This window comes from Dermacentor albipictus, chromosome 2, assembly GCF_038994185.2.
Source record: "Dermacentor albipictus isolate Rhodes 1998 colony chromosome 2, USDA_Dalb.pri_finalv2, whole genome shotgun sequence".
Taxonomy (NCBI): Eukaryota; Metazoa; Arthropoda; class Arachnida; order Ixodida; family Ixodidae; genus Dermacentor; species Dermacentor albipictus.
In genome coordinates, this window is record NC_091822.1 from 133958484 (window position 1) to 133984334 (window position 25851).

The 25851-nt window shown below is 48.0% G+C and overlaps 1 protein-coding gene and 1 long non-coding RNA gene across 2 annotated transcripts in view; one reads left to right on the forward strand and one right to left on the reverse strand.

The window, feature by feature from the left end:
• The window catches only part of LOC135917972 (streptococcal hemagglutinin-like), a 434329-nt gene that overhangs the window by 134258 nt on the left and 274220 nt on the right, over nt 1-25851 (forward strand). The window lies entirely within an intron of this gene.
• Nucleotides 11849-25851, reverse strand: part of LOC135917991 (uncharacterized) — a 128084-nt gene continuing 114081 nt past the window's right edge. Inside the window, exons 4-5 of the long non-coding RNA XR_010569495.2 lie at nt 21673-21800; nt 11849-12116 (exon numbers count right to left, since the gene is read on the reverse strand). This is a non-coding gene — a long non-coding RNA (uncharacterized lncRNA). The remainder of the gene's footprint in view (nt 12117-21672; nt 21801-25851) is intronic.

Below are 25851 nucleotides of genomic sequence, written 5' to 3' on the forward strand. Positions count from 1 at the left end.
GCGGCTTGTTATTTTTGTTATTGTGCTTTATTTCGGAGAGAAGACAGAACGTGCGGTATCGTTCGACCGTGGCCCGAAAGCATGCTGCGGTTGGTCAGGCAGACTCATTTCCGAAAAAGCACAAGTTTAGAAGCACGAGGTTTTAAGGGGTAAATATATATATATATATATATATATATATATATATATATATATATATATATATATATATATATATATATATATATATATATATATATATATATATATATATATATATATATATATATATATATTGTAAGTGATTGTGCAGTGCCTGAAATCAGCATTGATCCTCCTAAAGCGGGTCGTTGTGAGAGTAGTTTGCTGTAGATGTTCCTCACATTTTCACGTTGCGGAGGCTTCTCTAATGGAAACACTGCAACGATGGAAGATTTAGCTTCGGAAGCCAGGCTAGTTTTTTGTTCACCCTCCTTCGCGCTATGAGAGCGAGCGTGGGTGTTCTGACTCGATTTCTGTCTTACGCCGCTTTTAATCGCTTTAGAGCTAGGCTATCTTAAAGTGCCTACCGTTTTATTCGCCGTGATTGAAATGTTCACTGTTACTTCTGGTTGCTCAGCCTAACGATAGATGGAGAAGCTAGCCTCGTTGCATAGGAGGAAAAGACAAATCATTGCACGCAGAACAAGGTCATTCGAACACTGACGTTAGACCGCTGAGAGATCGCGTAATGACACACTTTGTCCTTTGTCCATTATCTTCGGTTTCCTCGTAGTACAATTGAGCGTTCATAACGAATGGTTGCAAGCAGACACTTGACTTATGCCGAGCGCTGGCCGCGCGTCCACAATTCTATGCATAAGAGAGTCATAGCCGCGCGGATTTGTTTTTCAACGAGATTTTGGCGAACTATGTTGGGCCCGTATATACAAGGCCTAGCCGGCGCAGAGAAGAAAAGGGACAATTAGTTGTTGCTGTTTCTGCTGTGGTCGTCGTCGTCGTTCTTGTGATTTTGCCGTTGTTGTTGATGTCGTTGTCATTGTTTATGAAGCGATGCGAGGAAACTGTAGAAGAGTCGGCTACTTTAAAAGTATGTCTCAGTCGAACTATCGCCCTCATATTTCAACCGTCTTAGAAACGAATGTAAAGAAATATAGTTGATGACTCATTTGACCAAGCGATGGGTATTTCCCTCCCATGCGTTGCGTACATGACTGCTTGTCAACGCCAGGTATAGCCAATCTCACGACAGCCTCGAAAAGTCGCCAAGGGAGTTGCGGGGTCTGCAGGTGGAAGGAGATGATGAAACTGGGGCGTAATCGCCCGATGCGCTCGCACTGGAAAGCCGGCCCGTCCAGACGTGTGAAGAGAGAGAAGCAAAGGCATGGAGTTTAACCAGAAGCACGTCAGGTTCGCTACCCTGCTAAGAAGAAAGGAGATGAAGGGACGAAAAACGAAAGAGAGAATTGGAGATAGCGGCCACTAGTTGCGAGCCTATGCGGAGGTTAACACCGGGTTCAAAAGATGCCGCAGAGATCTGTTAACTGCACCATGCACGGACACTGGGCAATGATTCGTTTTGGAAAACGGTCTTGAGTCCAGCCAGTTTTGACGCTCTCCGGAAAGCCCTCCGCCGGGCGCCGTAACGAGAGCAAAGGCAAAAAGTAGTGTAATAGTTTCTTCGCTTTCGCGTGAGTTGTACATATATATATATGCGTGTCCCTCATTCCAGTGAAGAACGTGTAAGTCCTTTCGAATGCGAGCACCAGCCGAAGACCCACAACTATGTAGCATCGAAAAAAGAAAAAGCGATGGCACTTGCAGCTTTAATGAATGATCCAGTGTATACAGACATCCGCCTGTGAGGTCAGGAGAATATCAATAAGCGTGGCAGATTTGGAGCCAGGGCGCAAGGTTTTCCTGCAGCGTCGCTTGCGGAAAGGGGAATCGAAGCGTGCGGGATCGCTCATGTTGTCGGCAAATTAATTACCGACAATGCCGGTGCGTTCGGGCAACCACTCAAATTATTTCATGCCCTTTACCTAAAGCTTCATGGGGGTAGCAACGTTTCAGAATCCCACCTCTGGTGTAGAACACATTTCAAACTGTGAAGCCGTGAGAGTCGCAAAAGTTTACCGATTTGCGTGGTTTGCCTTGCACGAACTATTTTGCGTAAGACGCAGGGCTGCGAGCTCCGTCGCCCTCGAAATTCTCATATAGGACAGACGGAACTTGAATGTGATTAGCGTAGCCGTATTATAACGCCACGCGTACACGAGGCCCACTGAAGTGGCTTGTTACAAAGTGGGCGGCCTTTAGGACGTGATGACAGTATATAAGACGAAAAGAAGGTAAGTCTCTTGGGTAAAGGGGTAAAGGTAAACGTGGACTGTAGGTTTCCATGCTTCCGCTAATGAACGAGTACTTAGTGCTGTACGACGCATAGCAGGGCACATTAAAATTCTTGATTCCGGTCCAGTATTCCGAATAACCTTGTTTCATCAGATTGAGATGAGCCATGTGTACCGGCAACGAGTAAGTGATGACAAACAGGAGAGATCCGTAGTTTCAACATCAATTCAGTCGAGCTTCGCCATTTCGTGCCTGCGACGCGTCCCAGAACACTTAGTGCCCAGTCAACGCGCTAATTAGAGAGATGATACGTGAGCGCACCGAGCTAGCATGTTTTCCTGAGCGTTCCTAAATTAAAAAACTGCGCGGCTGTCTGTTATCTTCATGATCGCCGCGAGCACCTAATAACTTTTTTTCCCCGAAATCTTCTCTGGTTGTAACGTGCTCGTTCAGGCACACTACAGTTCACTTGAATCCTAATAGGCAGAAAGAGCGTTCTGAGGTTGCCCGTAGCCTCACATCATCACCTCCAGAAAATTCAAAGTAAGAAAACAGAGAAAAAAATGATTGCCTCCGCCTGTGCATCGCGACCCTGGGCATCACGACCTCTCTCACTTCCTCTTGCTCCGATTCCCGCCGTTGCAGCGACGCGGCGGGACCTCAAATTTGGCCCAGCATGTCACGTTCCCTGTTATCAAGAGCGGATAATTAGTTCCCAAGCGAGCATTGCATGTTCCTGCGGCGCCGGAGGCGCTGTTACGTAGTAGTGGCAGTAGTTCCACTCGGGACGCTCGCCGTCCGGCCTTCTGCGGCCGACATGCCCGGCTGACCTCGCTGATTAAAGCGGCGGGCGCGAACGATTCGTCCCCCGGCCACGAACGAGACACGTCACGCCTATAAAACGCGCTACGTGACCTTGCATGGCGATGAGGCAAATTTCGAGCCCGCCAACGCCGGCCGTGTGGTGCTGTGCCCGTGTGAACGTGACCGAAGAGCAAGGCGACCGCCGTGGCTGTGCTATGGTGTACTCGTACACGTTGCTGCCTAGCATGCGCTCTCGTTTCGCTTACAGTATGAGTGCATCTGTGGTGCCCCCCCCCCCCCCCCCACCTCCTTTCAACTTGACCAAAGAAACCGGACGGCCGGTTGGTTCTGGCTGTTCTAAAGTCGTGAGTGGTCTACCGGAGACAAGGAACAAGAGAAAGAGAGAGAGAGAATGAAGAGGAAAGGCAGGGAGGTTAACCAGATATGAGTCTCCGGTTTGCTACCCTACACTGGGGATGGGGGATAGGGGTTAGAAAGATGACAGAGATGAAAACGCTAAAAAAAGGGGGGGAAAAACACGCACACAAGAAACAAAAGTCGGCAACAGCACAGGGGATCAGGAAAGAGGAAGCCAATACAAATAGCTTTATTTCGCTGCATACGCAACCACTGGTGCGAGGCCTGATCTGCACGAAGTCAGAGTTTGAGCGCTTCCTTCTTCAGCTGCGCGTTGACAATGCCGCGAGCTGCTTTGCTCTCCATCTTCGTTATAAGCAAAGAAAGAATGGTGGAAAGCGACGGCTTGAAGTTGGGAAAGAACCGATCGGGTCCATGCATATGACCTCGGAAAATAAAGACGGAGATTCTCAGTTCAATGTGGTGCCAAGGTCACACGAGGTACTTGCGATCGCGATCGATCCCGACCGGGATTGAATTATTCGACTCCGATTAGCGCCCTTCTGCAGTTTTCGCGAAGGAACCAATCACGATCGAGTAATTTTTCTTTAAAATTTATTTATGCAATACCCACAGTACATTTAGAGCCATTACGGGGGGAGGGGAAATACACAACGTCAAGCGGATTCGTGCACCACGACTTAGAGATAACCAATATAGGTCGAAAAGTAAGCGTAATGATCGAAGCATTATAAACACCATTCGCATGCAGAAAAAAAAAAGGGGGGCGACACCATGTTACACTCCTGGAACACGTGAAGTAGAAAGCCTGCTGTACACTTTGGTAATATGCCGTCTCGCATCGTTGCGTTCGCTGTTGTTTCGCCGTTTGGCTTCTTCGGCTCATTTTCGTCGCTTAGCTGTGGCTTCGGGGTCAGACTCACGCCAACAACGCTTTTCTTGGACTTTACGTTGCATTCTCTCAGCACGGTATTGAAACGTATGAGCCTCTGTCGGTTGTATGAGGGATTTCACTTTGCTGAGCGCTTGTAGCCTCAGCATTACGCGGCTATGAGCCATCGCATTTTTTGCCTGCTGACTGGGGTATGAACCATCAAGAAGGTCACGTGTATCTTTTTTTTTTTTTTGTACCACTCGACTAGACAACGCGTTCCTGTACGTCGATCGTATGCATGATTCCAATGAATGTATGCGCTGTACGCTTTACTTTGCGGAGTGCTTGAGCCTCTGCATTACGTGAGGGCTGAGCCATTGAATTTTTGCTTGCTTAGGGGAGTGTGACCGATTACTGATGATGATGATAGTTCTTGTGTCATTGGACCGGACGACACATTTTTTTTTTTTTGCTCAAGACCGTCGGGAATATGAGCCACCTAAGGCTTTTGCATTAAAAGGAAAAAGAAGTAAATTCAAATCAATCCGACGAGGCATAAGATGTATCATTCGATAATATGTCAACCACTGACGATAATAATAATAATAATAATAATAATAATAATAATAATAATAATAATAATAATAATAATAATAATAATAATAATAATAATAATAATAATAATAATAATAATAATAATAATAATAAATCAGCTTTCGCAGTTATATCTCCGTGCGAGCTAGGGCGTGTTTTCGGACGCTTCACCTTCATTCTTATGCGGCTGCTGCCATCAGGGAATCAAAACTTCGTCATCTTCGCAGAAGAACAATGCCGCTAAGCCACCATGGCTGGCTTTTTCGATGATGTAGTGGTGGTTAGTGGAACTCTGGTCGAATTACACGTATTCCACGAACCTAGCCTTGCGGACTGTAATTAATACATCTTGCTTATAGCTGACCTCGATGCGTTTGTATAGACCGAGCACTCGTAATTTACGGGCAGGAAGCGATGGTGGCCTTTGGTTAATGACGTGCCAGTGTGTTTTCTTCAAGAGTAAGAACAAGAAGTATGATGCTTGTAGTCCAACTTGTGCAACAGAGCTGCAAGCCATTTCGGGCTTCGCGCGTTCACCTTGCTTGAACGACTCCCTAGTATGTAACCTTCGCGCATGTTGTCGGGCAAGGTATACGGAAATAACGTTTCCCTTGATCATTAATCATACGCGTCCTATGCGAAAAATACGTGCACCGCTTCCGTGCCAATGTTGAGCTGAGATTATCATCATCATCATCATTACTATTATTTTTTGTTATTATTATTAAATGTTTTTAAGGAGAGTTTGGTGCCTATGTGTGGCGCCGGCTACTCCTCTTACGTGATAGTTATCGTCTGGAAGTTGCCAACAATCACCAAACTGGACAAATAAACACATGAACGTACTTTCACGTACTAAGTATCAGTACTGCAACATAAATACATGTTCGCGCCAACAGAAGAGTTCGCATAGCATAAATACTCACAAAACCGAAATGTTCACACGCAACACATGAGTTCACGTAGCATAAGTGTTCACAAAACCAAGATATTCACACGGAAGATGTTGGGCACTTGAATACCGCACTCTAAATGCAACAAATACAAATGCTCCATGAACATGAAGACACAATGAACATGTAATTAAGGCTGACTGCTAATAATAACAATGCGAGCGATAATTATTGTATGACTAAGTATGTTTTAATAGTTCTGATTCCTCCGAAAATTGTACTAAGGCGCGCGCTGGGATGGTTTGAAGTTTTTCTGTTGGCCATGGACCTAAAATTTTTCCTAGGGATGGTGGCTGTCTATCCAACCATGTAGTTTTTACGAGAGATTCTTGCGAGGAGAATCGTGATTTTTACAGTGTAGAAGAAGGCGTTCTATGTCTTCTTCATCCTCTTCACATGAGCATGTCTTGTCTTGTCTTGTGGCCTTGAGAGTGGCGCGTACCCACTATGGGGGATTGGCCAAGAAGCAGGCGGTTTTCCGTATGGTTAGAAGTAGAGACAAACTAGAATGTAGCACTGTTAGTTTTTCTTATCCTCTACAGGAAGCTTTTAGTATAGACAGTGCCTAGTAGAAGCATGTGAAATGTTTTTTCAACATATCGACTAATTTTAAACGGAATATTGAATTCTATTCCAGGATCTATATTATATTACTGAGAGTTCTGCGCATCATTTATGAACCAAGTTTCCTTGGACAATCTACCGCATAGTTTGTTCAGTAGACATCGCGCATCGCTCCCCGCTAGAGGAAGTATTGATAATTCATTCTCTTGATGTTCTGCACGTGCCATGAGATCAGCTGTTACATTTCCCATGATTTCACAGTGACGTGGTATCCACTGGAAAGTTATGTCGAGACGTAGATCTTTCGCTATGGCGTATGTCTTCTGTATTTCGTATGTCAATGTGCTGTTCGCTTTTCTTAAGCTGATTTCTATTATTATTATTATTATTATTATTATTATTATTATTATTATTATTATTATTATTATTATTATTATTGTTTGTGCATTTCTGTGCACCAGCACCCAGACCTCCCCGTTCCGCTTTCTTTCTCTTTTGGTCCGTCTCCTCCTTAACCCCTTGCAGGGTAGCTAACCGGAACTAATTCGGGTTAACCTCCCGTCCTCTATATGCGTATTTTCTTTCTCTCTCTGGGCACATTACATGATTGATTGATTGATTGATTGATTGATTGATTGATTGATTGATTGATTGATTGATTGATTTGAGTGAGTGAGTGAGGGAGTGAGGCGATTCTTTGGTTGTCTCTGAGCACTTAGTACACAGTCGCGGAGAGATGATTGACTGAACGCGTTGGGGTGAGTGAACTTCCTGCACTCATTTCTTTTCCCAGTCGTTCGAGCCGGCGTATTCTACGATTGGGTACCTATCCAAATCCACACCCCAGTGACGATTCCCTCCGGATAGGAAAAACCAATCTCAAAACTCATGCTCTTGCTGACTGCATGCGCCGGAAGCAATTGCAGAGCCGGAAGCGCGTCATGGGCAACATGTTTTTGAGCACCACCCGAATCCCACCTTCTAATCTTGAAGGCCGTGCTTTGCCGTTCTGCAGCTGCCGGAAGCTCCGGCGAGCGCCGGTACTTTGTCATCACTGGGCACAACCCATAGCTGGTGTCCAAATCACACCTCCAGAGACTTCAGAGCCGACTTGTACACGTTTACGGAGGAAAGAAACGGATTACAATTCCCGTTGCATCTTTCAAAACTGAAATGGATTACAATTACCGATCACTGCAGTATGAAAATAACGGCGCAGTTACTAAAGCTTGTTCGATTATCTTAACGTTACTTTCCCCCTCTACTTTCATTAAGCTTGCACAAATGCAGTAAATCTAACAACCTGTCCTGGCTCTTTCACTGCGTCCTCTGCAGCCCTTCACACGTTGTTAATTTTCCCTGATAAAAATTGCTTTTCAAAATTTTCTTCGGTACACTTCCCTCCTTTTGTCGTGAAAACACCTGCTGCGACACTGGAACCTTGCTCAATGAGAGCGCTGGAGAAAAAGAAGAGCTGTGTTGTAACGTACGAACACCTTGCGCACAATATCGTGGTTACTGAATGCCGCGATGCTCGAATCTGGATTTTTTTTTTTATGGAGCGCAGCGTTTCATTGTGGCTGGGGTTAGGGGAACGCGCTCTCGATAACGCCAGTGGGAAGCTGAATAATCGTCTGTAGTTGATTCCCTGGCATCAGCATCCGAAGTGGCCATCGCTGTCGAGCCATAAAAGCGCCGTTTCAATTTGTCGGCCAACATCTGGCGGATGTCCTCCCGGTGCCCTCCACTTGTTTGCCGTTTAGTCTTAAACGACTAACTGTAATTCATGTCAGCAAATGGTCATGTTCCTTAAATAGGTGACCGAACCTTGTAATGTAATTTAAGATAAAACGGCATTTTATTCAACCTTAAGTTTACTTTTCATGTGTTACAATCCCCCCCGTCCCCAAGAAAAAATATAGGCGTATATATGAGTCACGTGTGTATCAAAGACGTAGAAACGTGTGCGCTTAACTGCCAAAATCTTCTGTCTCTATCAGAGAGGTCATAGACTGCACCAAGCGAAGAAGAATTGGCAGCGGCTCTTACCGCCTATGAAGGCCGCTTGAAACCGCTTCCGGTGAGAAGGCGAGAGAGACATACACATTCATTATAAGCGACACGCTCAGAAGTCACAATTTCAAGTGAGGTGCGCAAATCTGCCTGAAAACCAGCAGTGCTCAGGATCCTGAGTAGACCATAAATATGACCGCTTGGCGCAAACCAGGAAGGACGGAAAGGAACAAGGGGAGCGCAAGTGCTTACGTGATCGAAGCGTAGCTGCAGGATGCTGATTGTGAGAAGGAGGTAACCCAGGATAGCGTGTACATGTTTTTATCCCTTTCGACACTTTAGTGCCCGTCAACGTCAAGTGCTCAAAGCTGCTGCGTTGTGCGTTATTATTGACTTCGTCAAAAATGTTACTGGCTACATATATATGGTTACTGAAAAACGTAACTGAATTACAGTGTGCGTTCCTGAGTAAACAAAGCAATCGTTAAGTTACAACATTACCGAAAAGAAAACCGTAATTGATTACAAGTAATTAATTACATGCAATTCATGACGTACAGGTCTTCCGATGAGTAATGAACACAAATCTCAAAGACAGGGATTTTCCGTAGTGCGGTCGCCGGAACTTCGTCACTGCCGCTTAAAATTGCTATCATCCAATCCATTGTTCATTGCAGGCGTCGCTGTAGCTGTAGTAGCTGCGGGCTGATTTCTGTTTGTGCCAGCTCTGCAAGTTCGTTGTGCTTCGCGCATTTTTGCATTTCGTTCTTTACACTTTTGAAAATGAGGCTCCCTTTGCTGAATCGACTAAGATGTGTTGCCACGCTTTTGTACCGTTGCGCGGCAACAACATGATTACGAGGGTCGTATAGTTATTGTATCGTATTTTCAAGTGCCAGTACAAGCGCCGGTCTGACATTGGACGGCCGAGATATTTTTTTACAGCCACGCAGAGAAAGCGCGCCCGCACGAACACCGTGTGATATAAACACAATGCAGTTCACATTATGCGAGAAAGCGGCCCCAAGCACGTCGTTCCGCATTATGCAAAGTCAAGAAGAAAAACAGCTGTCCAGTTTTTCCTCGCGCAGGCAATCGTCGCGAGCCTCGCTTCCACGCGTATGCATGTAACAGGCAACAACATATTTTTCTGCATTGTAGGAACAGCTATCCTTCGCTGCGAATGACACGAGAACATTTTGTTTCCAGGGTTGCAGGTACTTTCGGCGACGACCCACACGTTAGAAATGAGTGCTTCAATGTGTTCCATTGTGCTGTTCTGAAAGAGAGAGAGAGAGAGAGAGAGAGAGAGAGCTGTCGCTTAAAAGCATCTCCCGGCAGTGATCGCCATATCGCGTGTTTCCGCACAAATCCTGTCGCCATGACGCACTTAGTCCAACATTTCAACAACTGCGCTATCATCATTATTTTGTATACGTGCACGTGCATGCTTGCATGTTTCTCACTCGCCCTCTCTCTCTCTCTCTCTCTCTTTCTCTCTGGTTTTTCTCATATGATATTTTGCAGCTTATTTCGGTCTGACTGGGAAACAGCCACACTTGTAAAACTTCGCAAGCTTGGATATTAGGTTCGCTTTTGCTATAATGACGTACCTGCTGTGGAACAATGAAAACTGCTGCGCTAAATCACTCATTAAAGCCGGCTAACGAAGCGCCGATTATTCGGCTGAGTGAGCCAAACAAATTAAATGAGCACGGTCACAAAAGAAAGTTAAGTGTTGAAAAATAAGTGTTCAGTGCTATGTCTCAAAGTTGACTTGCTATAGTTAGGCGCGATCCAACTTATATTACTAGGATGACGAAGTTTGGGTGTCTGCTTCTCACTGTAGGCAGACAAGTATGCAGGATGGTTCGTTAAAATGAGCGAGAAAGCAAGTACTCCCGTTGTCGTCTAAAATATAAGAATGGAGGGAAATGCTGAAGTTAGAAAAATAGCATTAAAACTTGATTTACAGAATAATGAAATCTTACCGACTGTGTCAGGGAGCCTGGAGAGTGCTGAAATAAGGCGCGGCCGGGAAGTTCGACTCTGCACAACTTTGTTAATAAAGGTTACTGCACCTGGACGCAGCGGAATAACATGCACGTGAATATTACTTTCCTGAATGCGTCTCCGTCAATTTTCGTCGTCTAATCACACAGTGAGCTAAATAAAGCGCCTAAAGCCTTGGTGGTTTTACGCACCGGACGTGCAGTAAAGTCGCTTGAATAGAAGTGCGCCTAGTTCGCGCCAGTTCCTTGTGTTTGAACTAATTAGCACGCCTGATACTAGTTAACCCGATACATCTTGAATTGGTTCCCTGTGTGAGCATGTTCCGGATGTACTATAGTTGGAAGTATATCAAGCTGTAATAAAAGCCTCAATGGCATGTTTATAAAGCTGCCTGCGCGTTTGCAAGCGCGTTTCCGAGCTTAGAAAATAGCGCTCTGCTAATTTTCTGGCAATTGTAACGAAGGATGCGTTACCTGTGATACCATAGCTGTATGTTGGAAGCTCGGTGTCAAGCTCTGGATGGTTTAACGCGTTCGCCACTGGTTGCCTCCGAGGGATTGGAGGGTCGCGTGGCCTTTGAGCATTGTGCAAAACACTCCATTAGCCTCAGCTTAAGCTTTACGCACTTTTGTCTCTTTTTGGGCTCCACAATGTAGCCTGTTAGGAGGAACGCATGTGTGCCATGAAGTTATTCACTTTCAGGCTCGAAAAAGAAGTAATGGCATCAGTTTGGAGCGGCTAACAAGTACAGTTTCATTTTTTTTAAGCGAACAGTGCTTTTTTCCACACAGTGTTTTCTTTATTTCTGTTTTTGAGACACGACTCTCGCTTCGCGCTTGTATGCGCAGAGGTTGTAAACGGCCGTAAACTTTCGAAGCTGCCCCATTTGTCTCAGCATAGACTCCTCACACTGACACGTAGGTAGACGGTCCAGGAAACGAGGCAGCCGAAGTGCGTTAGAGGTTAGTGGCAACGTCGACTTGCAGGAAAACACTGGAGGTATACGCGATGAGGAAGCACTCACAACGGCTAGAGATATGGAATATTTTTTTTTGTTTACTCACCTACTTTGATATAAATTTATCTGTACAGCTTAGTGAGTTATAGCAGATCGCGTGTAAGCCTGACAAATTAGCCGACCTCCAATTGTTGTCTTAGGGAAATTTACAGCTCGCGCCAATCTTAGGAGGAGCCACTGACTTTCGGCCAAGCACAATTAGCTCGCAGGCTTCGTGCGCTTCCTCGAAGGAAATGGAGCTCGTGAGCATTGGGTGCCTATTTATCAGGAAGCGTTCAATAGACATCAAACGCTACACTCCGCAGGTCTTTACCCCGTGTCTGAACGGTACGTAGCTCTAGAAGACGAATCAGCTGTGCCACTTAAATTTAGTCCATCCTGCGATGCAGTCGAGCAGCAAAAGTGTTGAGTCCGTTGCTTTTCTAGCCGCACGCATAGCCGCCGAAGTCGTCGGCACTCGCCTGTGACGTCAGTGGGGCTTCGTTTTCGCCGCCGGCAAAGGCCAGCGACCGTGACCTTAGCCTCCTCCGGGAGCAGCAGCAGTGCTCCGGTGACGGTAGCGTTGACTTTTACACTGCGTGTCATACCGTACCCGGCATCCGGCAAATGACCCCCTGTCATGAATGTCAGTTTACCGATGCCCTTGAAACAAAATTTAATGCCTGTATCCTTCAAACAAAGACCTATACCATTAAAGGAGAGTAACAAGGAAACAGGGGACCTAGAACAGGACTGCGAAACGAGATACGGAAAGGACAATTACAGACGTAACGATGAACAGCCTTTAATTCGTACTGGCTGCGTTCATTAGCGACCAAATGCAAACAATTGATATTATGTATATACATTTATATCATGATAGGCTGAGATGAGGTTGGCTGCACACAAAATGCGCAGCACAGGTAGCCATTTGTCTATGAAGAGCCATCAAGAGTAATACATCGGGCGCCAACGAAATGGGAAACTGCTGCAGCAAGAAGCGTATTTCTGAACTTCAAGGACATCGGTGTACTAATGAAACAAGTGGAAAATTTATCTGCTTTAAAGCGACGCCTGATTCTGTAAAATAGAGTGACGTTTTTTTTTCTCTCACCCTTTTTCTTTTGTGGAAAGGGGTGGGGAGCTGTGCACTCAATCCTGTGGTGTCAGCTATTTCATTTAATAACCCTCCAAATCTGATAGGCGCGATCGCGTATGCTACACTGCTCATGACGTCACTGCTTCCGTTATATTACTGCTTGGCAATATCTTCAGTCCGGAAGATGCTGCATCATGAAGCACAGCGCGGATGGCTGTCTTACTATCTGGGAACTGCTTCATTTTTTTTTAGATTTCGAGTTGTTTCATTCCCCCTCTTCCTTCGTTTGTGGCGTTTCGGAATGTATAGATGCTCGACAAAATATTTAGATTTCCTTATACGCAAATGAGCATTTGATTACGTGGTTTAAATGCAAGTGGTACGACGTGTGGGCCGAGGTATGTGATACACTGTACAGATTTTCATTTAAGTGTTTGGTTACGAGTACGTTCCTATATCTCTTTTACTGAATGTTTTTGTTTTCTTTTACCTGCACAGTAATCTGCATTGTCTGTTGTGCCTGCGCCGAAAACTACATTATAGGATTCGCGTCAAACTGCTTGCTGTTTGAGTAGCTTTTTATTTTTGTCCTGGTGCCTTTTTTTCTCGCTGATCTGCAATATTTGACGGCACTTTCTTTGTACAGAAAAATAGTGCTGTTTAAAATGTCTGTCTCTCTGTCTGTCAGGCAAATTTAGGGGTGAGGTAAGAAAATCAGCCTATATAGAGTAGGATCGCTCAATAACAGTGCAGGGACGGTCGAAGATCTCTGGAGCGTTTCTGCCAGTGAGAGAGAGCAAATGATAAAGATAGGCTGATGGTGGTGAACAAGATCAAGCGATGAAGAAAAGTGTGAGCTCTTTTTCTCTAATAATATGGTCCTAATATATATCGCTGTCGTTGCCATCATTTTCTGTATAGCTAAAGTGTGTTGTGCCGCCTCTGCGCAGTGGTTCAACCGCCTTTCCTCTCTCTCTCTTCTCCACCGGAAGCCGAAGCAGAGAAGAGTTAACTGCTGGGCTAGTTGGTGATCTTGCATACTGAAAATATTTTGCGCCAAGAAACACAACACACACAAGAAAGACGACAACACCACGGGCGCTACTTCAACTGTTTAATGAGGGTGAAAGCACTCGACATATATAGCCTTCCAAAACACCGCGCATGCGTACAAGGCAACATGGAGTAAATAGATTTATCAAAGTAGGCGTGATAGAAACTTCAGCTCAGCCTCGTAAAGAAAAACCGATGTATCACTAACACAGTTAGGACCCGCTTTCTTGATGTAGAAGGCTTCCAATGTTTCACGCGATGTCTGATGTTTGCCTCTACCCAAAATCCTCGCTTCGCGGAACCGTGGAACGCAATCGGTGCAAGCCCTGCAGTGATCAACAAGTCGCTCACCTTCATTATTTTTTATACCTTTTGCATGTTCCCTAAGCCGGTCGTTGACACAATGCCCCGTCTGTCCAATGTAGGATTTTCCGCAGGACAGAGGAATTTCATACACGACGTTTGTGGCGCACTTTACGAAACGCTGTGTTGTCGTGGTGTTGTCGTCTTTCTTGTGTGTGTTGTGTTTTTTGGCGCAAAATATTTTCAGTCCGAAGCAGAGAATTCGGGCGAGACAGGCGTCACAAGATGGCGAGAGAGAGAGTGAGAGAGAGAGAGAGATAGGCTTCCGGCATAAGACTTCCTGAAGTCTGCAGATTCTCTCAGCTTGTCTTCAAGCGAAAGGGATTCTTTGTGGCAGTTAGTTGTTTGCGTCCCCGTGTGACTCGTGACCCTGACACATCAAAATCGCCCTATTGTCGTTGCCACGACGATGCCCGTGGTCTTCGTTTTTCTCGAGCAGCATGAATATAAAAAACAAACACCGTGCAAATAGAGTCTTTTGACACGATGCAAGCGCATTTGAAATGTTGCCGACATATTTTCTTTGAAAAGTGCATGTCAATGTTTATACGAAGTAAGTCAGCGTCGTAGAAGCCTTGTTGTAGAATGGGAGAGTTTGTGTGGAAGCATGGCGAATTCGTAGCACGAACTACTAGTACACAACTAAAGTCACGAGAAGAGACAAGACACAGGGCTTTGTCTTGTCTCGTCTCGCGCCTTTGTTTTTTTTGACGTAGCATCTCGCGCTTCGAATTAGCCATGAATAAACCAGCCGCAATGTTTCGGCCGTTCTGGTGCTCCGCGCCTTCGATTCCGGACTCTCCCCGCCATGCTCTGCAGGAAATGTTCCCCGTTCTTTGACATTGAAACTCATAAGGCAGAAGCTAGGCCGAAGCCCTTCACTAGAGTGTCTCTTCATCGCTACTTCAATGGGAACACAGTGACCCGATGATACCGGACACGGTTGCACAGGTCTACCTAAAGCTCAATCCAAAATTAGCGACGCGTGCCTTGTCTAAAAGCAGGACAAGGCAAATGAAATATTTACAGCAACGACTCTCTTTGAAATCCAGCTTGCCTAAGTCAGTATTGTGCTTTGTACTATTGTATTTCAGGAAAGGTCGGAAGGTTCCTTCGTGGGCGCCAAATAACACTGCCTGTCAAGTCGGTGTTCGAAACCTCCAACGCTCTCCGGCCAGAAATGTCGAACCCTGCCGAAGGGATGCAGACGCTCGAGGACGGAAGAATTAAACTGAGTTTGTTTTACATGTTTGCAAGCATTATGGCCAAGAAGAAAAAAAAATACGAACAGAAACACGAATCTTCTCGAGGGAGCTAGGGCAGCAGAACCAGCGCTGCGCTCGGTGCTCAGTGCTGCTTTTAAGCACATTATCCCCGGCCACCGGAAAATTGGCTTTTCTTCTTCCGGTCCTCCTCCCCCTTCACCCTCCCACATCGTCCACACACCCGCACGTGACGTCAGCACTGCTGCAAATGATGGCAACCAGTTTTCTTTGTGATTCCTGGACGACGAACTTGCTGAGAACGACAGCGGAGTTGGGAATTCGTCAGGCGGCGCGCGAACTGGGGTGGACGCGAACTCAATAAACCACACGCCCTCACTTTTCATGCACACTTGCACATGTGGCTGAAGATCAGTGGTGCGCAGTGCGACGTCGTTGGGTCCATAATTGCTCTACAGAAGCTTTGGAAAGTGGTTGTGACAGTGAGCGATTCCTTGCATGAAGCAGCGAAAGACGCTTCGCTATTCATATCAAACGTACGTCATATTCCCGTACACATTTCAAGGGTTGGCAGTGATTGTTCTAAGCTTCGACGCCGGTCGTTTGTGCCAATCACGATGGCTCTTTGCGCTAAGCGGTGATCGTGATAGATGTTAAATTGCATTCGATAACCCAACAAAACGATGGCTGGTCCTCTTAAAAGCCTTTTCTGACGTCTTGCCCGACGGCCCGCCTTGGAAGAGACAAGTCCACTAGTCGAAACGTTGGCTCCCGCTTTTACCTTGTTCTCGTTTTGCTCATCGTCATGAATTTCCATCTCCCGCCTACCCCTGATTTACCTGGTTTTCTAACGTCCGTTATGCATAAAAATTGATGTCTGCTGAGGCAGCGTGCACGCTTATTCGCGTGAAAAGACTGATAAAGGTGAAACTATGATCATACTAGCCCGACATTGGACAATTTAAAAAAATATATCCTCAAAGAAAAAAAGTGCATGAGAGCCGAAAAGTCCAAAGAAAGAGCCACGAACGACTGGAGAATTTCACGAACTACCCGGAAAAATTCATAAGCCCTATTCCGCTTATAACAAGTGACATCGGTCACCCTGGTTGGAACGGAAAACAATATCAGTTATTATTTTTTTTTACTTTATCTAAGCAGCTTCGACGCAGTTTAGGGATCGCAGCACAAGTACAATGCGTTCATTCAATGAAGTGCTTAACGAAATCATTTCCAAGAGGCTTTTGATGTAAAGGACATTGCTTCTCAGTGTGTTCCATTACACTCAGCATTATTCTGCGCAGTTTCCGGGCGGTGCTCGATCATAAAGCATTCATCTCCTACAGGAGAACACACGCGCAGTTTGACCTCTCCCGCTGCAGACGCACGAAGCGTCCGTGACATTTCTCGCCGCGAAGCCACGCAAGGTAACGCGCCCCGTGCATTCCACGGCCGCTGACCCGGCGTATATGTCACCACATTTACTTCGACGCTAATTTCCCGCGCGGGCCCTAACGAGTCGGCGCCGCATTGTGACCTTCCAACCGCGCGCTTGTTTTTCGTTCGTTCATTCCGTTCTCTCGACGCTTGCGGCTGTCGTTACCCCGAGCGGAGAGGAGTCTGGAAACGGGAACGCCGAGGTCTCCGGCTCGTCATGCGCGAAGGTCAACCCTTCGCACTTTCAAAAAAACAATTTGCTAATAGATGCGTCATCAGCGGGTCGCTGCTTCGAGCCTTCTGCGAGCTTCTCTGTGACTGTGTGGGGCGAGCGCACTGGCGTAGACTCGCCCGAGTCTGTTTCACGTGGTGCTCAATTTCCCCAGAGGCGACACGTTCGGAGAACTCGACACGCTCATCACACGTACGGGCAAACGGTATACGTACTTCATGGCGTCGAGATATGGATTCGGTTGAAGCAGGACAGATGTTAATAACAGCCAGATCTCGATTGATAGAGAGAAAGAGAATGGGGCGGGGGAGGCGTGAAAAGCAAAATTAAAATTGGGCGGGTTAAGTAGAGAACTAATCTGGCTTGAAGCTGAGATGTGGTGTGTCTCTTGTAATCGGCAAAACAGAAAAGACATGGCATGATTGGCTCCTGTACTATGCGCAGAAGTGTACTACGTGCACTTCTAACTGTGCTAAGTGCGCACACGTACATAAACGTGTACTACGCACGTACCGTTGTTTACGTAGTGTAGAAATGAATCCGTGCCTTACCAAACCGTACGTATAGTAAGCCCCGTTTACATGAATGCGACAGTGTCGCACGCGTTTCTAGCGCATCGCGTTCATGTAAACAGCGGTAATGCGCTAGGAAGGCGCATCGCATTAATGCGCCAGGCGAGGGTAGATTTACGGGCGCGAGTCGACTCTCGCGGAGCATGTAAACGCAGGATCGTCGCATTAGGAATGATGGGAAGGAATTAGCTGCGGGAATGCTGCGCTGGTGAAGCTGCGAAACAGCAATGTTAGTCCACGCCGGAAAAAAGTAGCATAAGGTGGAGACGGAACGCTGCATTCCCAATTTTGCACACGCGTTAGGCTCTCGGTAGTCGATACAGTCGGCACTCAGCCACCGTCGTGCACTCGACCCACCACCGGTAACCAGCTACACCGGAAGTCGGCTGCACTTCCCTTATACGACACGATGTGGCGTGACGTTCTCGCGAGAGTCAATGCGCTAAATGTAAACGGCGTCGCATCGCCTTTCCCAAATGCGCTTGGAAATGCGATGCGCCACTGTCGCATTCATGTAAACGGGGCTGTAGAAGCGTTCATCGTTCAGCCAGCTATATGCGGTCATGTTGGCTGGCGGATCTCGAGTCCAGCAGAGCTTTCGTGGGTCTGTGCATCTCAGACGCGTGATCAGCAGTCTCAGGATCTTTTGCACTCCAAAAAAAAAATTATTGCGCTAGCAATTATGCGGACACTCAAGGCTAATTTCCACAGTCGGCGTTGGCGTTGCCGTGAGGTTTCGCATAAAGTCCAAGTGCGATTATATCGCGGCCGCGCACCGTATGCGGTGCGTACGAGGGAAACAGTGCGAGGGTGAGCAGAGAAGGATGGTGGCTCGATGCGATGCTGTCTTTTCGCGCGCACAAAGGGGGAGGGGGGGGGGCTGCACCTTCTTGGAGATAAACTGTGTGGTGTGTGCAAAGGCTACGCCACCCAAGAAGCCTGATGGCTTCGTGTGGGCTGTGTTTTCGCGCGTCTAGTTTGCGTGGGAGTAAGAGTCAGCAGAAATGGAAAATCGCTCGCTCATCCTTCAGCTCCTTATCATTCCAGCGTTCTTACAGCGCGTGTCCGCGCGGTCAACGAGTTAGGCGTGTTCATGTTTGCCTTTGCGCTCGTGACACCATACTTGTTAATTTAGTAAGTAAGCGATTGTTTACAGCAGTTTATACGGTCAATAAAGCTGCTAACCTTATTTCGTATAGCTGTTTAATAATTCCTTATTGCAATCAGTGCTTCTCCTTTTGCGCGAAACTTCTGCTTTTTTATCATCTAATTCTCCTAAGTTGGTTCCGAGGGCAAGCCTCTGATCTTCGAAAGATGGGAAGTCACACAATAGGTGTTTTAAAGTTCGTTCAGTGCGACATGTGTAGCAGGTGGCACTGTCCGCCATTCAAATCAAACATGAACAGTCATTCGTAAAAGAAAACTTGTTCACACTTTATTCGGCTCAAGTGAGATTGATGTACGCGCTGTTACGGTGCCGTCTCCCGAACTCTTTGATGGTTAGGGACGGAGCAGAGGTTTGAAATGACCAAGCAATAAATTGTGCGTACCTAGCGTTTCTCGCTGAAGTTGTGACATGACTGCGCGGAAGTGGAAAAGGGAAGCGTATACACAAATACTTTGTTTAGGGCAACACAACGGACACAAGAAAGGCGACAGGACAAGGCGTTTTGTCAAGCGCCTTGTCCTGTCACCTTTCTTGTGTCCGTTGTATTGCGGTAAACAAAGTACTTATGGATCCGCACCAACTAGCCCGCCAACGCATTGTGCTGAAGGGAAGCGTAGTTGTAGAAAGAAAGACATTAGTTATGTTTTCCAGTGCTTTTACTTCAAAGAGTAAGCCCAGCCCCGGGTATCGTGGCTTACCAAACGTTTAAGTCTAATGGGCAGTTGCATCTGTGGGACGCCGGGCCAACCGCCCTACCGCTCTTTTTCGTTCTATTTCTTGAGCTATATTAATCCTGACGACATCCTGTCCCTCACATTGGGCTGAAATCAGGATTGCTGATAAATCAATGAGGCTCCGTAAAATGTACGTTAAAATGAGTCTGGGCTCCAGCAGTCATTGAGGTAGCCGAAGAGTGAATGAAACACTGTTACCTCTATTGCGCAAGTTGCGATTTATTTACTTTACCTGCCATAAATTTGTATAGAAACGCTTACCCATAAACATTTCTTGTCCAGATTGTCTACATCGCTTCTTGTTTGCGTTTCATCATCACTGCCGGTCATCATCCGAGAAACTTCACGTTCCAACGAAGAATCGAGAGTCAAAAAACAAGAATCGGACATCGAAACGTTACTGTTATGCTGTTATGTCTGTCAATCGCATGATGGAGAAACAGCTAGATGGTATAATAACCCGCCGCGGTGGCTTTTCGGCTATGGTGTTGCGCTGCTAAGCACGAAATCGCGGGATCACACCCCGGCCGTGGCGGCTCCATTTCGATGGCGGTGACATGCAAGAACGCTGGTGTCCCGTGCATTGGGGGCACATTAAAGATCATCTGGCGGTCAAAATTAATCCGAACTCCCCCACTACGGCGTGCCTCGCAATCAAATCGTGGTTTTGGCACCCAGAGCCGCAGAATTCGTTCATTCCTTCACAGATGGCATAAGAAGCCCATTGTAGCTTCGTACACGTATAGTTTCATGTGGATACCCGGTTATCCTTTCCATAAAGCTTCCTCCATCTCGCGAATTTTCGTAGAATACATTTGCTTAGGGTTAAAGACATTTCAGTTTTCAAGTTTACTAGATGAGAAGATTGCTAGTGCGAACGACTAAGACGAAGGCACTCAACAACGACGCACATCAATAGTTTTTTTTTTCCCTTGTTTTCGCCCTTTAAGCTAGTGCTAGGACAACATTTAAGCTTGCAGGGGGCGTGCGCTCGGCTGCGAAACGTACGTGCGATGCGTCCTTGAGAAGAAGAAAGAAAGTTGAGCGTAGACAAGCCGATAAGAAATACGAGCCCCGTAAAGAAGTATCAGTAGGGCCGAAGCGTCGCGGTCCAGGGCCGACCTTGACTATACGGTGGCGAAAGCGGAGGTATAGCGGGTTGGACGAGGGAAAGGGGGGGTAGGGGTGTTAGCTGGACATTCGCCAGCAGAACGGCACCTCGGCCTCTGCGAAGAAGGCGACGACGCATCCCGCGGAGGTGCTAATCTCCGGATGTGGCGGGGAAGCTTTCGCTCGTCGCCGTAATTATCCATCCCAGATGTGAGTACGAGAACCCTAAGGGTCAAAGCTCGATACGAGCGCAAGAAGCGCGGGGATCAAGTCGGAGAAAGTAAATTCGAATCGTTATTGGATTTGCGAAACACGCAAACAATCAGAAAAGAAGAAGCAGAAAGACGAAGTAGCCGGCTGGATACAGCCGCCAGGTGGGACACTGAGTGTGTTTGCTCTATAGGAGAAAACTAGTAGATAAAACACATTGAGAAAAGATAGAAGAGGCAGACTACGCGCAATAATAAATCTAATAAAAATGTATTTCGGCATGCGCGTAAGACTTAAAGAAAGGGTAAGAGCTCACCACTTAAGCACCGGAGGGCGCTCGACAACCTTGTACACGATTTAAGAATTTGCGAGCACAGTATATAGTACATTCAGTACAACGGCCGTTTAAATGGGGCCCTTGCATAACCGAAAGAAGGGCTACATCAGCTAGGTCATGGCTATACAGACGCAGAGCTGGTGACGAAGGAGGTGTTCTACACTGTAGGATTCAGTCATTCCTGTATTCAGCAGTCACTAAAAAAAGGACGGCGCCCTATATGATAAGCGAGGGGCACTCCATAGTTAATTGTCCAGAAGTGTTTCCGTGGCATCGTCTCAACGCTTAAGACACTAAAACGTAGCCTTCACAATTTACCATTCTTATACTTCTACTTCTTTGGTGCGAGGCACAGGCGTAATACGACTTTTCGTGCACCCTTTCTTTTTTTTATTTGCTTATGCACATCAGATGATCCCCAGGCATTGAATGTATATCATCGTTCACCTCATTCTTCACTCTGTGTGGCCATAAGCGCTGTTGTGAAGATGGATCGTGTCCTGCTCACCCATTCATTCATTCATTCATTCATTCATTCATTCATTCATTCATTCATTCATTCATTCATTCATTCATTCACTGATTCATTCATTCAAATAACTTTATTGAGTACCCTACGATTTGATGGGGTGGGCCTGAACCCCGCCTAGGTCTCGGCCGTGGTTGGTTGGCCCTTGGCTGCTTCCTCGGCTCGCTGGACGGCCCAGAGCTGGTGCTGCAGGTCCCTGCTCGCCCAATTCACTGCAAAATAATTTACCCCCTTAAAAGTGAGTATAGGGGCGCGAAATGCGTCCGCTATAGACAGACGCGCGCAGAGAGAAGAGAACGAACTTCGAGAGCGACCGGCGAGCAGCCGAGCGCCGGTGAAACTGAAACTTTATTGTACGTGACTTCCACGCCGAGGGGGCCGGCGCCGCGAACATAAACATCCGCTCGTTGTGGAGACGCTCACGGCGGCGGCGGCGGAATCGGATCCACTACAGGGCTCCCCCCCGTAGATACAAAGGTCGCTGCTGTCGCGCGGATGCCCAGGACACGTGCTTGCTCACGGGGCAGGGTACGGATGGGGGAGAATCGGGCGGGCCACGAGTGGGGAGTGCAAGAGAAACGCACAAGTTTGCCATGTACGCGGGCTTCACACGGTCGATTGAAATCACGTTTTCACGGCCGTTCACAGAAACAGTAAAAGTCTTTTCTCCGCGCTGTAGCACTTCGAACGGGCCGTCGTACGGTGCAGTGAGGGCGGGTCGGATGCCTTCGCGGCGCACGAAAACGTGAGTTGAGGCAGCTAGGTCTTTGCTTACGAAAACGTCGTAAGTGGAGCGCTGTCGAGGTGATGTAGGTCGCAAGCGCTCAAAGAGCGACCGAAGTTGCTCAACGTAGGCAGGGGGCGAGAGGTTGGGGACTGCAGGTGGTGCGAAGAATTCGCCGGGTAGACGTAGTGTCGTCCCGTAGACCATTTCGGCAGCTGCACACCCGAGGTCCTCTTTTATGGCCGACCGAATACCTAGTAGAACTAGCGGCAGGTCGTCGACCCATGATGTTCGAGCGTCGCGGGCGATGAGGGCGGCTTTCAACTGGCGGTGAAGCCTTTCCACCATTCCATTTGCTGACGGATGGTATGCAGTTGTGTGGATGTGGCGGATACCGAGGATGCTTGTTAATGCTCCGAAGAGCTCACTTTCAAATTGTCGTCCGCGGTCGGTTGTTACCACGCTGGGGCAGCCGAAACGAGATATCCAACCGGCTACGAAAACGGACGCCACGGTTGGCGCCGTAATATCGTGTACGGGAAACGCTTCAGGCCAGCGCGTGTAGCGGTCAACGCAGGTGAGGATGTATCGTTTACCGCGCGATGAAGGCAGCGGACCGACAATGTCGATGTGAACGTGGTCAAAGCGAGAGTCAGGCGGACGGAAGGGTTGAAGTGGTGACTTGGTGTGGCGGGTCGTTTTTGCACGTTGGCAGCGTTGACATTCTCGAGCCCAGCGGCGGACATCTGCGTTGATGCCGGGCCACACATAACGGGAGGTGATTAGGCGCTGAGTGGCGCGAACACCAGGATGGCTCGAGTCGTGTAGCTTGCCAAAAACTTGACGACGGTGCGAGGAAGGCACAAATGGACGGGCACAGCCTGTTGACATATCGCAGACGATCGTACCGGAGGAGAACGGCAGTGGCACCTCAGCAAACGAGAGAGATGTGGACCCTGCACGCAGGTCACGGAGCTCGTTGTCAGAATGTTGTGCCTCTGCGATGATGTCGAAATCCACAGCAGCAGTGGAAAGCGCGTCGACACGTGACAGGGCATCGGCAGCCACATTAACGGGTCCCTCGATGTACCGTAGGTCGGTCGTGAATTCGGAAATAAAATGCAGGTGCCGAATTTGCCGGGACGTGTGTGTGCTGTGGTTTCCACGGAAAGCGAATATCAGTGGCTTATGATCCGTCAGTACGTGGAACACGGTACCTTCGAGAAGGTGGCGAAAGTGGCGAATGCCAAGGTAGACAGCGAGGAGTTCGCGGTCGAAAGTGCTGTATCGAGTCTCTGCCGGCTTCATCTTCTGCGAAAAGAAACCGAGTGGGCACCACAAATTCTGCTGGAATTTTTGCAGAACCGCACCAACGGCACTGGAGGAGGCGTCGGTGATGAGCCGCATGGGCGCGTCAGTTAGGGGATGCACTAGGAGGGTGGCTTGTGCCAGGGCATTCTTGGCTTCTTGGAAAGCGGCGTCGGCTTCGGATGTCCACTCCAAGATCGCAGATGGTGCCTTTGGAGCCTTCAGCATGTCGGTCAGAGGTAGAATGATGCGCGCTATATTCGGCAAGAACCGACGATGGAAGTTCAGAAGCCCGAGAAATTCGCGGAGCTTGCGAAGCGACGTTGGACGTGGAAAATCCCGCAGAGCTTGAACCTTCCTGTCCAATGGCTTGATTCCTTCAGGTGTGACAAGGTGTCCAAGAAATTCGACGTTGTCAACACCAAAAACACATTTGGCTGTGTTGATAGTTAAGCCATGCTCCTGCAGTCGCGAAAACAGCAACCGCAGATGGTCAGCGTGCTGCTCTGGTGAAGAACTTGCCACCAGCAGATCATCAAGATAGGCGATGACGAAGTGCAGACCGCGTATGACTTCATTGATGAAGCGTTGGAAAGTTTGGCCTGCGTTCCGTAACCCGAATGGCATGCGGACATACTCGAATAGGCCAAAAGGTGTTGTGATGGCAGTCTTCGGTATGTCCGCTGGTTCCACAGGAATTTGATGATATGCTTTGACTAGGTCAATCTTGCTAAATATGGTTGTTCCAGCAAGAGTGGTAGCAAAGTCGTGAATGTGCGGGAGCGGGTACCGGTCGGGAGCGGTGCGGGCATTCAATGCACGATAGTCTCCACAAGGGCGCCAATCTCCGGGGTCACGCTTGGGCACCATGTGTAGGGCAGATGACCAGCTGCTTGACGATGGGCGGATTATGCCTAACTGCAGCATGTGATCAAATTCTCTGCGAGCTGTGGCGAGGCGGTCTCCAGCAAGACGTCGTGGCTTGCAGGACGCAGGAGGACCCGTGGTGACGATGTGGTGCGTCACAGTGTGCCGCACTGGAAGTTCCAAATTGGTAGGTTTGGTAAGTTCAGGAAATTCACTGAGGATAGAGGCAAATTCTGATGATGGCGAATGCGGAGCTGGTTGCGTAGAGGCGGACAGCGGTGCGAGGATACCTTGCACGGAGAGGCTGGTCGTACAGTCCACAAGTTGACGGGAGCGGAGATTCACGTTCAAACCGAAATGGGTAAGAAAGTCCGCACCTAGTATGGCGAAGCGCAGGTCGGCGATGATGAAAATCCACCGAAATATGCGACGCAGGCCCAGGTCAATGGTGAGGGAGCGTTGGCCATATGTTGCGATTGTGGATGTATTCACAGCTTGCAAAGGCGCAGTCCTCGGACAACGGTGTCGGTCCTGGCGAGAGGCAGGAATGACGCTTACCTCTGCACCAGTGTCCACAAGAAAGCGATGGCCTGCGATCCTGTCTGTGATGTAGAATAGGCGGCTTCCCGTAGCGGTTGAGTCACGCGCCGCCATTAGTGACTCGTTTCCATGTTTCCCGGCCAGCGACAAGGCTGTCGACATTTTGTAGCGCTGGTGCCGAACCTGGCGTGGTACCAGCAGAAGCCGTCAGGAGTGTGTCTTGGGCGGGAACGGGAACGCGAACGTGAGCCACCTTTCGCCAGTGGAGAGCGACGAGGCGTGTCCATCTGCATTGCTGCCATGGTGTCCATCAGCCTGTCAATTTTCTCCTCGAGGCGAGATTGTCGGGTTTCGAGGACTGATGTGACAGTGGTCGAGGACACCGTGGATCTTGCGCCGGAGTAGTCGTTCACGCGGTCCGCGAGCTCTGCCAGTTTGTCAAGAGGCATATCATCCGCAGCTGCCAAAACCACGACAAGTGTCTGAGGCAAGCGTTGCAGAAACAGCTCGCGCAATAGTGGACTCTCGGAGTCTTGGGTACGGTCGCCGAGTAGCTGTCGCATCCGATGTAATAGCTGCGATGGTCGGCGATCGCCGAGTTCTTCCGCGTTGAGGAGTTGCTGCAAACGGCTTCTCTCGGACACGGTTTTGCGTGTGAGCACTATGGCCTTGAAATGGTCGTAGGGCGTGGCCGGATGTGGGGCTCTCATGACGTCGTCGAACTCATCAGCTATCTCGGAGGAAAGTGCTGAGACGACATGCAGGTACATCACACGTTGCAATGTGATGCGCCGCAGATCGAAGAGGGCTTCTACTTGCGTGAA